This window comes from Aulonocara sp. 'chitande type north' Nkhata Bay, linkage group LG20 (genome assembly GCF_057382095.1).
Source record: "Aulonocara sp. 'chitande type north' Nkhata Bay isolate Kocher_YH1m ecotype deep benthic linkage group LG20, A_spYH_male_GT1.1, whole genome shotgun sequence".
Lineage (NCBI taxonomy): Eukaryota > Metazoa > Chordata > Actinopteri > Cichliformes > Cichlidae > Aulonocara > Aulonocara sp. 'chitande type north' Nkhata Bay.
The window spans coordinates 2,791,734-2,808,504 of record NC_141363.1 but is presented as its reverse complement, the minus strand read 5'-3'; the positions used below and the strand labels follow the sequence as shown (position 1 = coordinate 2,808,504).

Sequence of the window (16,771 nt, the reverse complement as noted above, 5' to 3'; positions counted from 1 at the left end):
CATGTGAGTCGTGTATCTCATTGAAAAAAACACCTTTTTGCATTTATGCATGTAAAGATTTTCCACTGGGCAGCTTTGCCTAATGCAGCAGCAGCAGCAGCAGACACTGTTGTGGGACGCACAGATGGAGGAATGGTTGCTTATATATTTAACATAACTTTCAGCTAACATGCAGTGGCAGTAAATGTAGTTCAAAAGAGAACTGATAAAATGTAACAAATGGAACCGAAGAGGAAGGATGGAAACAAACATTTCCATAAAATTAGCATAGTCAGGATTGGTGCACTTGTCCCAGTGAGACAGGAATTACCGCATGAACATAAGCGACTTCACATTACATTTGTCAAATCTGAATAATGGTGGTTAATGTTTGGGCTTGTAGTGGTTTTGCTTATTAACTGTAGCATGAGACGTTTGACAGCACAGCAAAGCAAAACATTTGCCAGCACATACGCTATAAAAGTAACATTTCTGCCTCCAGCCTAAGTTTTCTCATTTTCACCTGCAACCGTTTGTGTAAATGCGAGGTTTTATTTACAGTAGCGAGAAGATGGCTTTTGTGTTCGTTCTAGGCCAATAATCACCAAGCAGCCACTGCCACAAATCTTCATTAGAAGATTAGCCTGCAGAGAGACAGCTTGTGTGTATTGTTTATTTATTTTGGGGAGTTTTGCTGTTATTAGTGCTGCTGCATACACCAACATCAGCCTTGGTTTCAGACTGCTGCCAGTTAGAATTTGTGAATATGAGCAAAATTCACCTGAGACTCGCAGTCTTCAAAACACATGCACACCAACAGTCTGTCCTTGTGGTGTTTTATTTTTCAAATCCTTACCCTCCTCTGTCTGTCTGCATCTTTCCCATGCATATGCTCAAAACAATATATGTATATATATATATATATATATATATATATATATATATATATATATATATATAATGCTGTCAGCTTGCTCTCTTAAGGTGCATCAGCTGCCCAGCAGGTACTCATACTCAAGACAGAACAAATTAAGGTCACAGCAGGGAGAGGACAATGCCATGTGTGTCTGTGTGTGGGTATATATGTATATTTTTTATATATATATTTTTTTCCTTTTCTGACCTCCAAACAGTGGCATGACTCCAGAGAGTGGTGTTGTCAAATGGCTCCTGTCCCACTCAGAGGACACTGACCCTCACTGCACCATTTTGCAGGATAAAAGGTGCCATCCCCCACATTTGACTTCAAACTAGGAAACAGAGTGACGACTGAAGACCGTGGTATTAAATTTCCCTTTTGTGCCTGCGATTGTTGTTTCTCATCCTCAGCTTTTAGTTTCATTGTACCTCTACTAAGAAAACCTATTGTGTTTAATGTTTAAATTTAATAACACTTTCAAAGCGGTGCCAGTTTCAGCAGCACCTGCTAAAAACAGAAAAATAAAATCTTTTCTTGAAATTGCCTTTTTTTTCTTAATTCACACACCATACTAGATAAATAAAAAAGGTAAGAAAGAAGTAACAGAAGGACAAGCTGGAAACTGAAGCATCTTCTATCATCTGCAATCAGCAGTGTTGGGAAGGTTACTTTTAAAATGTATTCCACTACAGATTACAGATTACATGCCCCAAAATGTATTTTGTAACGTATTCTGTTACGTTACTCAATGAGGGTAACGTATTCTGAATACTTTGGATTATATAATCATGCTTTTTACAACTACATGAATGTACTATTGCTGTGTGAATTATTACTTTTACTGAAGGTTACTCGCCATAAGCTCGTCAGGCACTCTTTTTGGCTGCAGTGGTTATTATTATATTTACATGCTTCCAGCTCCCGTTTCTGCTCGGTGACAAATCGTACTTTTCCACTCTCCTTTCCTCCCCTCCCTCGCTCACAGAGTTGCAGTCCATTCTCCCTGCAGCACGGACTACACTGCCCATGAGGCTACATGCTATGCCTGTAACACTCTGCCTATTGCCTTCATATTAAATCATTTTTGTGAATATTTTTTTTAAATATTGCTTCACATCATTATGGGTGGCGAGATTGAGACACGGGCATTAGAGCCTCCTAATGCGTGTTTTGTTTGGGGCGTGGAAACCAGAAATAGAGAGGGCATAGCTGAACATATGAAACAGGAAAATACCGCTGTGTAATCCATTTATTTCAGCAAAGTAACTGTATTCTGAATACCACCTTTTTAAACAGTAACTGTAACGGAATACAGTTACTCATATTTTGTATTTTAAATACGTAACGGCGGCACATGTATTCCATTAGTCCCCAACACTGACAATCAGTTTTATTCTCCTTCACTAAAAAAATTTGTCATATTGTCCATATATGTGTGGGTCCTAACTACCACATTGTGGACCTTGACCCGTAGCTGCTAACTGGCTTAGTTTAAGTGTTTTCACATCACACAGCTGAACGCTAAAATTATGACACTTTAACAACTAAGTTCCTCTCTAAAAATATTTTTAAAAACCCTTTTGATTCCACTGTTTTATCCTTTATCCACTGGCAGTTTTTCACCCGGCCCTAAGCATGAAATACTTGACCCATTTCACTAGAAACCAAAGATGACTATTGATTTTAATCCTTTTAGACCAGCCTTGTATTATTCAGAGCGCTGAAACAGGGCTGGTCAAAGTAACTAATGACCTTAACAACAGCCAACTGTTCGCTGCTAATTTTCCTCAATTTTCGCCCAGTCTTCAGTCAGTCGGAATCATGCAGATTTATTGGACAGTCTTTTTTTTATTTATCATTTATCATTTGTTAATGATAAATGTTTTTTTCTTCACCTATGCCGCCCACGTGATATGTTCCAAAAGCCTCTATCCATAGCCATTTCCCCCCCTCTGTCTATATGCTTCCACTGGAGCATATTATTAGAAAGCACAGTATTGATTTTTCTTTTCTATTTATATTTGCTGCATCTTCTACTGTAGCTTCCATTTAAAATGACTATACAAAGCAACCAAAAACACCAAATCTGTCATCTTGTCTTTCTGATTACTGCCGTTCTGCACACTAGCTGGACTATTCAGCTTTATTGCTCCATTGTTCTTCTTCATGCTGATCTTCAAAAGGTCTTAGTTGCTTCTTTAAATTGTCACATCTAGAATATTGCAACTCATTATATTGGATTGTAAGATTTTGATTTTGTTTGTAAAGCTGCAGCTTTACAACCATGTGTGAATCCTGAACTCCTCAGCTAGGGGTTTTATTTCTATCCATACCTGTTTGCTTCTTTTCTTATTAATATTTTAAGTAGCTTCTATTCTTTTGTGTAATGGTGAGTTTAATGCAAAATCATTATTATTCCTACAGTATTTGTATATATAGTTGTATATTTATTTAATTCTTTCCCACCTCTGAATGGATGAATGTATGAAGTGATAGATTTCTTGTGGTTTTATTCTATTTATTTTGCTCCTTTCCATCCACCTACCAACTCTTGACATGAGGTTGCTTGGTTATCACACTGGCTGGTCCTGGTGGGTCCATAAGTTCCAGAGGCCTTGTCTCTGCCAACCAAAGCCTCAGACCTCTCCTCAAGGGCAGTATCGTATTCTGCCTGACTGTGCGTGCCTGTGTAATCCATAGCTGCAGGGAGAGTGACCTTCACAGCAGGCAGCCTCGCAGCAGGTTGCGTCGCATGGGCTCAGGAAAGAGGACAGGCTGGACAAAAAGGGTGCTGAGGGCAGGACACAGCAGTTCTTAGATAATTAGCCTTTCTTGTTACATTTTTCTACATGTTGGTTCTTCTTTTCCTAAAGGAGCAGATATATATTTTAGAACATTACATTTCTGTGGGACATGTTTCGGTGTTTCCTTTAAATACATTCCCTTTAATTGCTCTAAATTACAGTGAGTGCCACTTGCTTTCGGCCCTTTAAAAAAACTTTTGTATCATTCACTTTGTGCCGCAGATATTAGGTCCCATGGCTTTAAATTGTGGAATGCCCAATCTTGAACATTATGAGGAAATAGATTCATCACCACCTAGTCTGTCTTAAAACTTTCTGCAGTTTGCTGTCTCTAGGACAAAATGCTATTTATGATGTAAAATTTGCTGTCTGCGTCCAGTGCACACTCCTGAAGTAAAGGTGAAGCCACAGCCGGGAAAAAGTTATTGACAGTTATGGGAGGAGATGACGCAGCCAAATAAGTCTCTGCTCATGAATGATGCATGTCCTCACTGGCCCTGACGGAGAAAGAGAGTGAAGCTGGATGACAGCTGGGGTGCTGTGTGTGCATGGTGCAGAACAAGGTGAGACTCTTTACTGTACAGCCCAGCGCCCTCCCTTCCTGTCTGTTCCCTCTTTCCTTCCTTTAGTTTCTCTTATCCAACTACACACAAATATACACAAAATTGGGAGGCGGAGCTGTTACTCTCCACAGTCTTCGGTGTTCCTGTATAACCAAACACTGACCTTTACAATGCTCTGATTTCCTGCGTTCTCCTACCCTTTGCTCTGTCACTCTTAGAGACCCGCTCTCTTTTCTCTCCCTCTCACGGAGCCCCTCTTGTTCATCAGAAACAATCATTGTGTTTTTCATCTCACTGCCCTGCTCTGCCGCAGTCTGAGCCTCCAATAGCAGGATGGAGAGAGATGAGAGTAAAGGGGGTGGGTGTGGGAGGTATGCAGCATGCAGGGCACAAACGGGAAAGTCTACATAATGGTTTGTTGTCGTCATCACTGTAGCGTCACAGCTGTCTATCCTTTTAGCAGCAGCTAGAACACAAACGCGCAGTCTGCATCATCGGCGTGCCATGGAAACTCAGTATAAGAACAGAAACAGACATGATTTAAGAACTGTGGTCAAACCTTTAGAAACTACAATAGCAGCCTTCGATAGACACATGATTTTTGGTCAGAGCACGTTTGCATAAAATGGGGAATCAAATAGAACTGAAGAGAGTTGTGTCATCTGGTTCTCTTGGTCTCCTTCTTTAGATAAATGCACCTGCATACATATGTCAGCATTGACCTTAGGGGAATCTGAAAATCTCACGTGTCCTGTTTGCTATGTTTGAGATAGTTGAGAAAGGGTATAACTTGGAGGATAATTGCTGGTGACAAACTACCTCTTCAGACATGGCTACATTGACTTGGATAGAGTATTTGTCCAAGGGAACCTAACAGTGATAGATCTAAATACTTTACGAACGGACCCAGCGAGCATCTGAATAAAACATTGTGCACGGGAACCACATCACTGGGGAAAGCCATTAATTCTCAGATTAGTAGCAAGTGGCTAATGTAGTCCATCACTGTGTAAAGCCGCGTAGCCCTGCACCACCCAAACAAACACATCAATCTGACTAACAGTGTGTGTCAACATGCTCCTTGATTACCATGCTAAACCCAGAGCAACCCACAGGAGCCCAAAGGAGATCATTAAAATCTAACATGCACACTTGAATATAGCTTCAACTCAAAATTCATTTTTTACACACACACACACACACACACACACACACACACACACACACACACACACACACACACACACACACACACACACTTTCTCTAATATTCGAAGTTTACAGGCCAGTGGTGTGCAACGCTCCTGTTGTGCGTTGCTATTGCACAGATTCCTCCGTACACAGAAACAAATGATGCATCTCAACAGTTGATATTCAGGCACAGATTTTATAGCACTTCAGCAGTAATGTCATGTAAATGTGTTGTGAGTGTCAGAGATTTCGTGTTGTGTTAGTGGAGCAGAGTATGCCTGGAGGGTGCAGCAGGATGAGGGTGTGCGAATGTGTGCGCACGATTGAGTGTCTCTGTAGAGTGCTTAGTCTTTAGGTGTTCTGTGTTTTAGGCTCGAGTTAAGATCATTTAGAAAATGTAAAGTTTTAGGATAATAAATAGCCGAAATGTTGGTTTCATATATAACAAGAAAAAGGGAGGCACGTATAGGTATTTGACCTGGTTCAAAATACTATTTAATATCAAACCACAGTGTTCCTGTGAAATAATGTTGCAACTTAGCTTTCCTACCTGATAAAAAAACACGTTCTGTCAAGAGCAATGTGTTTTTATTGGAGGAATGCAGACCCTGTCTGTGCTCTGTATTCCCTGTCTCCTAAAAAGTTTTCATATAACTAAAGAAACTAAAGTTCTCAATTAACTTGGAAGAAACACTATTTTTATCTAGACCTACATTTGTAATCAACACATCTTTTCCATTTATGGTCTTGTTTTCCTGCAGCTGCTGCTGCTCCTTTTTTATACGACTAAACATACGTCAAATGGAGCTGCATTCTTGTCTCACATAACTCAGAAAATGGAGGAAAAGCTTCAAATGTGAGTAGCTTTATAAATAGCTCCATTTTATTATCTTTTACTAAGCTAACCCAACTAGTTTCCGTGCCTAAGTCTAACCGAAGAGTGTGTGAAAATAAAACTTGAAAGTATTTATGAGGACCCAAAAGGATTGGTGAAATAGATTATTGTTATCTATAGTAAATATACCAGAATCGCAATGGGATGTGATGAGGAAAGCAATGTTGCAATGTTGTGCACTTTTGTGTTGTGCACCCTCCTTTGCTTGTGAGACATCTTTCATTGTCACCTCGCTTCCTTAGGATTGGAAATATGCTGCCACTGCACATGGTAATCTCACACATACACACACATGCACACTCGCTCACCATGGTACCATTGGGCTGTCTTCCAACGTTAATACACAGGGCTGACGATGTTGTGGGACTGCGTGCACGTCACACTGTCACAGCATAGCAAAGGAATAGAGAGTGAGGGAGAAATGGAAGGAGGAGGATTAATTTTGGATGCATGGCATGTGGAGTTAAGATAACCATCTTTTTCTGCGGCTCTTCTCCACCACATGGTTTGTTCAATTACCATTTACTGCAGAGACAGAGAAGGGCAGATAGAAAGAGAGGGAGAGAGGGGAACAGTGAAAGGGAATAGCGGGAGCCATGGAGGAGGTGGAGGGGAGGCGCTCAGTGATGGAGGGGATGAGGAAGTAGACGTGAAAGAGTTGGAGAGAAGGGAGTGAGTGCAAAAATAGAGGAAGACAATAAAACCATTTTGTAAAGGGGTAAGGAGAGAGCATAGGACACGGAGAGGGACGTGTGGTGCGCACAAACGCGTCAGAGTGTCACGTCCTTACCTGACACGACAGCGACAAACATAACATTTCTGGTTTGATTGTGTAACAGCTTCGTAAAAGCAGGGCTTCTGTTACGAAACGCTGCCACTGTTTTTGCTTTGATAAGTGTCAAAAGCTGCGAGTGTAGCTTAAAAAAAATTACTTATTCAAACAGACTATTCCCACTTCTCTGCATGGGGTACCAACTGTACCAAATTGAGATATTCTGAGATGGAGCTCGATCCACCAGCCCCTCTCATCTCCCCCTTCTTTCCAGCATACCCACTTTTAAATCCTAATCCCTCCCTCCTTATGTTTCTTCAACCCTCCCCCCCACAACTATTTTCTCCCTCTCTGTCTCTCTTTCTCTCTGTGTCTCTGGCTTTCTCTGGGTCCAGTATATGGAGCAATTACAGAGATGATATCCACTGTCAGTCAGCGGCTCACAGATGAAGCTGGGCCTCTTTAACATGCTAATGGAACGCCAGATTCAATCAGGGCTTTGTGTGGCAGAGGGGAGGGCAGTGCCGCTCATTAAAAAATAAATCATAATAACAAAGAGGCCCGGGCAGCACAGGCAAGCAGCACCTACACTGCAGCATCGGACTTGGTTTTCCTCTCTGCTTTCTCAGAGCCCTCTCCTTGACTACTGTCCCTCTCTTTATGAGATTATGTCAAATCAGCACTTTGTCCTATCAGGCTTTGTTAATCTTTCCCCCGCTCTTGTCACTGTCGGATATGTAAATTTTGGAAAATTTTACAGAGAGAAGCTGACATCTCTTCCTCCCGTTTCCAGTCTTTGTGATAAGATGAGCAAAACTGGAGCTTCTCCATATGGAAAAGAAATTGAAAGAAGAAGAAAGTAGTTTATTATTTATATGTATTTTATCTCTGAATATCTCTTTGGCTATATACCACAGTTAGCTCAGGAATGTGGCTCCTTTTGTCATTTTGCACATACAACATTAACTTTGGTTTCTTTTTTAGTTAAACCTTTTGGATGAGTTGGACTCCCATTTGCCTTCAGAACTGCCTAAATTCTTTGTGGCTTAGATTCAACAAAGTGCTGGAAACATTTCCCAGAGATTTTGGTCCATATCGACATGAAAGCATCACACAGTTACTGCAGAGTTGTAGACTGCACATCCATGATTTAAATTATCCACACACATTTTAAAGGCGCTCGAAATCCAATGACTGTGGAGGCCATTTGTGTGCAGCCAACTCATTGTCATGTCCGCAAAATCAGTTTGAGATGATTTAAGCTTTGTGACATGATGTGTTATCCTGCTGGAAGCAGCTGTCAGAAGACGGGTACACTGTGATCATAAAGGAATAGACACGGTCAGCAACAATACTTAGGTAAGCTGTGGCATTTAAATGATGCTCAGTTGGCTGACGGGCTCAAATGGTTAACATTTCATCTAATGTTCTGTTTTAACTTTAGTGAGCCTGTGCAGACTGTGCCTAAATGGACAGTTAGTGTCATGTGATTTCCTGATTAGAGTAAATATATGCATCAATGAGCAGTTGAACAGGTGTACCTAATGATGTGGTTAGTGAATGTATTGATAAGCATGAGCTTAAAATAAATAACTTGAAAAAAGAAGGAGGGGCCACATGTATAAGTCATACCGGACATGCAAGCCTTACATGAAACATAAGCATTTACTGTTAGACAGCATGATAAATGCTTTTTATTTCTATTTCTTTTGCATATTGATAAAGACCTTTATTTATTGACCTTTTTGGATAGCTCTCTCCTGAAAAGCAAAAAGGTGAACTTTTCTGCTTGATAAATTGATGTGTATGTTGGCAAAAATATAATTCTACCAAACTGAAGGTAAAACCTCTTAAGCGCCTCACAAAGGCAAAGAGGATATTGTACAACTGATGAGCAAATTGATTCAGATACATACGCCTTGCCAGGTTACCCTTTAATCTTATGGCTCTCCAATTGGAAGCCAGTGTTGCTCATCTCCAGGTGTCCCTGCTACCCTGTTGTAGATTATGATTGAACACAGCTACAGTAAGGTGTCGTCACATGTCAGCGTGAATGTTTGCTTCACAAGTCTTTTGCTTCACAGGGACGAAGCTCTGATGTAATTCAGCTGTCACATTTAACAAGCATATTGCACCACATTCAGTGTCTGATATCCTCATTACTCTCATTACCATACTGCTTTGGATTGCTTCTCAAAAGCCAAGCACTCCTTTTATCCATAATGCGCTTTGTTTAAGATCTCTCCATGGAGGTGTGATTCATGGATGCTCAGTTCCTCTTTATTCATCATGCATCAACACTAAAAGAAGAGAGGCAAGTATGTGTGTGTGCCTTTTGTGCTTCACATTTCTATAGACCAAAGATTTATTATAGCTAAGATCAACCTGAGCTCACTGAATAATGCATCACCTGCTATCATGGAAAAATATGCTGAATATGTCTCAGCTGAGCTTAAAGGTGTGGAAGTGGGTATGAGAAGTGTAAAGCTCGCTCTCGACTTAGCTCGTAAGTACGAGACAACCAAAGGAAAGCATTCCTCTCAGCTTTGACAAACGAGCTGGGGTCTGGTTCACAGAGGTTTCCCTTTTTCATAAAGTGAGCACTGCCATGGGAATTAGCATCCATGCGGGGTGTTTTTGTGTGGCCAAATTTATATTAAAAATCTCTTCAAGAACTTTTTCAGCTCAGCTTTTTGAATTTCAGAATTTCAACTTTATGCCTAAAATTGCTTTGTGGCTTGCCTTCCATATCTGACTGTAGTTGTGGGGTGATGAGTTCTGATTTAAACAAAATTGTCATTTCTCGACCTCAATGACAAATGACATTACAGCAGAGACCCCAGAGCACTTAAAGAGATTGAGCCGTGGTAGGATTGCTCAGAACTGGACAGAGAGCCGTGTGTTAGAGGACATGCTCGTTAGTTATCATATTCATAGAAATGACACTGCAGGCCTGAAATGAAAGCAGCGCTTGTCAACCTCATAAAGTATCCTCCCCCTCTCTATTAGGCTGATAGCATATTGCCCTCCATCCTCCTTGGGGAATGGAAGTCGTTGAAATAGAGTGGCAAACACAAGCAGGGGCACATTATGGTTGCTGCTCCTCAAACACTGCGGCTATATAGTGTTTAACTCCCAGCCTCCTCCTTCCTCCAAGCCATCATGCCTCCTTCCTTTCTCTTCCTTTGGGGTGGGGGTCTAATCTCAGAGAGAATCTCGTGCTTTTGTCGATCTCCTCCGAAGTGTATTTGGGTTGATCCACCTGTTTATTGTTGAGTGATAGAATTCCATACCTGAGGGCACTAGTCTCTGAGCGGTGCATGGGAATGAAGTCACAGGCTATTGTTCCACCTGGGTGTGTGGCTTGAGCCCTGAACAAGGGAAGAAAGGGAGGAGATGGGGTGGGGGTTGGGTGGGGGCTGGGTGCCATGGAATAAATGGGAAAATGGGAGCAAGGAGGAAAACAACAAACAGCCAAAGACAGGTGGAGAGAAGGGAGATAGAGGAGGTTCATGCTCCAGTGTGCTTCCTTCCCAGAAGAACGCCATCTTGTCATCCTGCCTTCTGTCCCTCCTCTCCCCTTTCTGCATAGGTGTAAGCGGCTGTTAAAACAGTAAATTAGTCTTTTTCAAGAGACACAACAAAGCAATGCCCCCCTCTCCCCCTCATCATCCAGCATTCCAACAGTCCATCCATCACTGACTCAGACTTTGCCTGCAGCTAGTGATACTCAGATGCATCTCTTCTGGACAGCAACTGTGATCATCTTACTAGCCTGACTTTTGGCAAGGCTAGTAAAAAGATAGAAACCTGAGAAAGAATGAGAACAGACAGCAGAGAACTTGAAGGGAAGCATGGAGGAATATAGAATCTCAGAATGTTCTCTTAGCTTTTATAAAAGTGTTGAACCTGTTAAGGTTTGATCTAATTGCTCACATTCATGTCACAGTTGTCAGTTACAACTGACCAAATACAAAATGCAACTGTACAGTATTTTTCTTTGTCTAATATCTTTTGATGATCAAACATGACTCTGAAAGGATTGTCACCAGCTTCAAACGATGGCAGCTTATAACATCAGTATAAATTCACAACAGCTGCAGTGTATAATGGAGGGTTCTCAAATAGTGAAAACCCCTTAGAAGCTTCATATAGTCCATATAAAACAGCATCTTTGTAAAGCTAATGTTCATGTATACAGGCAGAAATTATTTAAGACTGACATTTGGTGGCTTTTTATGAGAGATCCAGCAACATAAAATATTTTTGGCTTATTTGTAGAAGCCTAAGTTCTACAAAAAAGACTGAAATTAGTGGAAGCAAACTGCTGTGCTTTGCATTTGCCATTAAAGGTGCTTAAGCATTTAGAGTTTAGTTTAACTGCCCTTATTTGCATCAACACAGGTGATTTTATACTTTTATACAAACTTCCCAATCATTACTCACAATTAAGTGATGATACTTTCATTTTAAGTGAGGCTGCAAAATATTGCACCAAGCATGTATTGTATGTTTTTGTGCCCTTGTTGAACTGGGCCTATGGCTTAAAGTTAGAAAATAAATTCAAACTGATTCCCTGACGAGGGCAGCCACACAGAGTGTGTGTTTGCACATAGAGTGTTTGTGTGTTTGCTTTATGCTCCCATTTTGACCCTGTGTGCCTTGTCTCTAGCTTCTGCCTGTGTTGAATTGCACAGCAGTGTTCGCTCTGTGTTCTCATCATCCCTGGCTGTCCCCTCCCATTAACCCTGACAGCTATTCGTCTGTCATTATTGACCTCAAAACAGCACAAACCCTCACTGTCATCGCAGACACTCGCATACACACACACATAGACAGACATGCACAGACTACACACTTGCTATGCCTTGCCCTGAAAAATCATTTTACGCTTGTGCTATAGTTCAAGTTAAATTACATAGCCCTTTTTATGACTGTTGAGATAAATATCACACTGGAATGCAATGAGTCTCAGGCCAATTCAGACTTATTTTCATTAAATCAGTTCCTCCTCCTGCCCTGAATGGTTTGGTGCAGGTTGTAACATGAGAACCAGCAAGTGGCTACCCCACCAAAGTGTTTCATTTTAAGTGCCATCATTGATTTAAGGTGGAACCACACAAAAACTGTATATTAATCATGTCAAGTAACAGAGAAACATCATTTTATTGGACCACCTTTACTGGGAAATGTTTTGGGAGATTTGACTTTCTAAAGCTGATGAAAGCCCTAAAATATATACACTTAAAGTCCGTGTAGATAGATAGACCATCCCACTTGATATTTGTTCACGCATGTCTATATCAGTGTGTGAGTGCCTCTATCTACACATACCCTGCAAATAAACAAAACCCAGTAGCCTCCAAAAGTTCAGTTTCCAGCAGGAGATTTATCTGAAGCTGGCACCTGTCCTCCTCATTGCCCAGAGGGAACAGAGACATAAGAACTTATATATAAGATCAAACAAGGGTGTGCATCTGCTTCTGTGGATCAAGCACGTGCACTGGCCCTTGTACGCATTCTGGGCAATTCTGGACACTGGGTAACACTGAGTTGTAGATTGGTAGCTAGAGGTAGGTAGGGATCTCAGATGCAGGCTGTCTTCACCTCATTCCATGCCATTATTTTTGCATTATACCTCCTCCCCTAGTGCCCATCTTTCTTCTCTCCATGACTCTTGGAATCCCCAGTCAGCTCCTCTGCGTCTAACGAAGAGACAGACTGGCAATTAAATCCTCCCAGCCTTGATTCAGCTACTTAGAAGAGATCAACGTGGGATCTTTTGGGGGGCTTTTTAAGGCCTGCCACTGTCATATTATCTCAATAGGGTGTCATTACCGTCCCATCCAGGCTATCATTAAGCACAATATTCCCCTCTGGGAGAGCCGGAAGGTTTACCTAGCTGTATATCAAGTATGTCTAGTGCATGTGGGATTTTTTTTTCTGAGGAGAAAATATGTGCCCGATTTTATTTGTAATATTTTAAAGGAAAGCTTGGCTTTCAATAGATCTTGAGTTCAGTTCCCTGATCAGATTGGAAAAGACAAGGCTTTCTGTGTGCATTTGTGTGCTCAGGATGTGGATGATGATTTCCTGTTTGTTTGTACAGTGACCTAAAACTGCATGTAAAGCATGGATCACTCAGTGGAAGCTAGTTTAACTTTGTTTGACCTTCAAGTTGCTGGCATTTTTTTTTATTTGAGCCACTCAAAATAAAACCATGCATGCTGCAGCATGTACTTTTCTTGTACTTTGCAGTGCAATTACAGTAAAAATGTGAAACAGCTCTTCTCCAAATTGGTAGGTTTGGTTAAAAAAATCTAACAGACCTACAATTAGCAGAGAAAATTTAAGCTTCTGCCACCAATGCAGAAAAATGTACACAAATATGCTTGAGTGACTGTTTGTGTGTGTGTGTGTGTGTGTGCTCATAACTCTCTTTCCAGTGTATTTTGTATTCAAGACTGAGGCATGTCCTAACTGATACCTAACATTAAAGACTTGGAGAGCAACCACTGTATCCCTTTTGCAGAAACTAATGACTCAAATTGTTTTTTTACGACCTAACAGGGAACACATCTCTCTTGTCAAAGACAAACACACACAAACATACCTTACATGCAACGTGAACACAAACAGAGAAGCCTACTCTTATTTGTGGCAGTGAAACAAGTTTCAGCTTCCCCCGCTTTCCCCCTGCATAATCCTCCTATTAAAGCGTAGCATAACACCAGCAGTTCCAGGCAGCAAATCAAACAGATCTTAATCTCCGTCCACCTATCTTGTGTGAATGTATTAACCTTCACAGGAAGCTAGAAATTAGCAGAGGCTTGATGTGACTTTGAAATATTCCGATTCACTCAGCAGCACACTCTGGTGGTTGCTTGCTATCAAAACTGCTTGTGTTTTCCAAGATTTTGCATTGTGACATGCGGACCCCTATACGAGCCTTGCTGCATTCGGTGCAGTGTCCAATGAACCACATTGCTACCTGTCATTCACACTGTGCGAATCCATAATTCATTCCTAGCGCCAGCTGTGGCAGCTATCTGAAGGACGGATTCTGCTGGCACAGCTGTCTGTGAAGAGAGCATCGACAGGTAGACAGAACAGGATACAGTCTGTAGCAAGTCTCTTGGGGCTAATGAACTGTACAGTGCTGCAAAGATTTTGAGGTGACAGTTGACATATCAGGACAAACCTGTGTTACAGGTTGCAGAAACATTGCCTGTTTGTGTGTGTATGTGGACATAAAGGTTTCCTTCTCTATGAAGGACACCGCTTTAAACTCATGGACACAGGTGACTCAAGGGGAATTATGCCCTTCATGAACCAAACAGGACATTCTTGTGTAAAAGTGGGTGTTAGACAAAAACTACATTCAGTCTTTTAGAAAACTGTATGTGCGCATGTACTTGTTTCTTTGATGTGCATTGGTTTGTCTCCTGTGTGTGTATGAATCAGCCATCTGTAGAGTGCGAGTGACTTTTTTTTTCTTTGCATTTGTTCAGGGCTTTTGGCCAAGCCTGTGATCCTGTTGATTGCGCTTATGGTCAAGTGAAAGCCAGCCACAGTGTCCTGTTGGGACTGAGACTGGAACAGGAATGGATAAGGGTCAAAATTTCATTCTTTCTCCCCTTCTTATACCCCGTGCCCACTCTCTATCATGCTCCCTCCATGGCCTGTAATGAATTGGCTATTCTTCCAGACCTGGGCTCAGCTGTGTACAGCACAAAATTCACACTGAGCTGATCATAAGGCAAACAAGGAAGGAATAAGAGTAAGAAATTTAGAAAACAAATGGAGACAGATGAGCAGCTGCTGGTTGCACGCTTTAGCCCGTATGGGATATGGAATTGTAAACTAGCCTTGATCCCACATTAGCTTCACAAATAGTTAAATAATAATAAGATTGTTATTAAGGTCACTACACTCTCCTCTTTACTGGTTGTGAAGACAGTTGTCCATCTGCAGTAAATAAATCTGCTGTGAATTTGTCCATTTTCAGGCAGAAATCATCTTCTGATTCAGTCAGACTGGACTGACGAGCATTTATGGTCTGTGGTAACTCAGAATCAGAATGTTTTATTAATCCCTGATGAAATTTTGTGGCCACAGTTGCTCCAAGACAATAAGAACAGTTACTGACCAAACTTAATCGAATAATACAGTATATTACAAGGTTACAAAATATAATAAAATAGCTCAATTATAAATATCCCAGTATATAGCACAAATTAAATATATATGGTTGAAGCCGAGTTGCCCCTCTTATCAAACTTTTGGAGCTCTGGTCTCTTGTATTCATGTCGCTGAATCAGAGTTCTTTAGTCTGAGAGCTTAATGCGCTACATGCATACGATAGGTAAATAAAATCACAGTTCATTACTGAATTTACTTTTTCACATAAAATGTTGAAATCCCAAATTATTTTTCGTAGTTGTCATGGCATGACATTGATTTCAGGCAGCTGCTATGCATCCAGACTTACCAACACATCTGTTGGTTATATTCCTGCATCAAACATATCTGCGGCACTGATTATAATCAGTGCCGCAGATATGTTTGATCTTATATATAAGTTCTTATGTCTCTGTTCCCTCTGGGCAATGAGGAGGACAGGTGCCAGCTTCAGATCCCCGCAGAAGGGCAAGTTGGCATCCTCACTGTTTCCACCTCCTTCTCCCTGCCCCCACTGCCAACAACCCTGGCACATCTGTGGCCGTCCAGCATGGCTGGTGCCAACTACCCTGTGCCCATTGTTCTCCCCTGAATGCATCCAACGCCCATGGGAAAGAAGGCTGAACACAGCGTGGCGCAATCTACACGGCCTGTTAGATAATCTCAAGACATGAAAAGATTCTCTTAGCCTAGATTCTAGAAACAGCTCTTTGTCTAGCAGAACGGGGGAAGGAAAACACACGATGGTGTTTTCTCCAAAGATTCTTACCAAATCAGCTCTATTTCTTTTCTCTTTTTTTCACATGCGTTGGAGTAAACAAAGCTTTGTATGAGCTTAGTATCACATTTTATGTTCGCATTTTACTTTTATTATATGTAAAACGCTGGTTATCGTATGAAAATCATCACCCTTAAGCATGTTTTCCTTTTTGATTCACCGATTGCTCGAACTGATTTTGAAATAGCTTCTGTTCTTTTCACTATCTTTACATTAGTGTACGGTATCATCATTTTGGGTGGGGGAGGCAGGATCAGGAAATACAAAAGAAAGGCAGTAACCACATTAATTTGCTCTGATCAACCATCAGTTATGTGTACTTGTATTTTCAGTTTTGCCTCCACTTGTTCAACCCCAAACAGAAACAGCTTTAGGGATTAAATGTGTCACATGGTGAAGCAGGAATGAGGGTCATTTATTAGTGCGTATGCATAAACAGACTGGTATTTACATAGCACCTTTCTGCTCTAACTGAGCACTCAAAGCATTTTTTTTTTGCTACAAGCCACATTGACCCATTCATACAAACATTCATCTAATGCTTTTTTCTATGCATTTAAGCATTTCTCTAATTAGCATGCATAAACTCACATCTGATGTATGAATGGGGGGCAGTTCAATATCTTGCCCAAGAACACTGACATTCAGCTACAGGAGGAGTCGGCGTTACCTGCTGTTGTATTTATACA

The 16,771-nt window shown here is 41.1% G+C and overlaps 1 protein-coding gene across 4 annotated transcripts in view; it reads left to right on the top strand.

Moving 5' to 3' along the window:
* znf385a (zinc finger protein 385A) overlaps nt 1–16,771 on the top strand; it is a 55,226-nt gene that overhangs the window by 12,848 nt on the left and 25,607 nt on the right. The window lies entirely within an intron of this gene.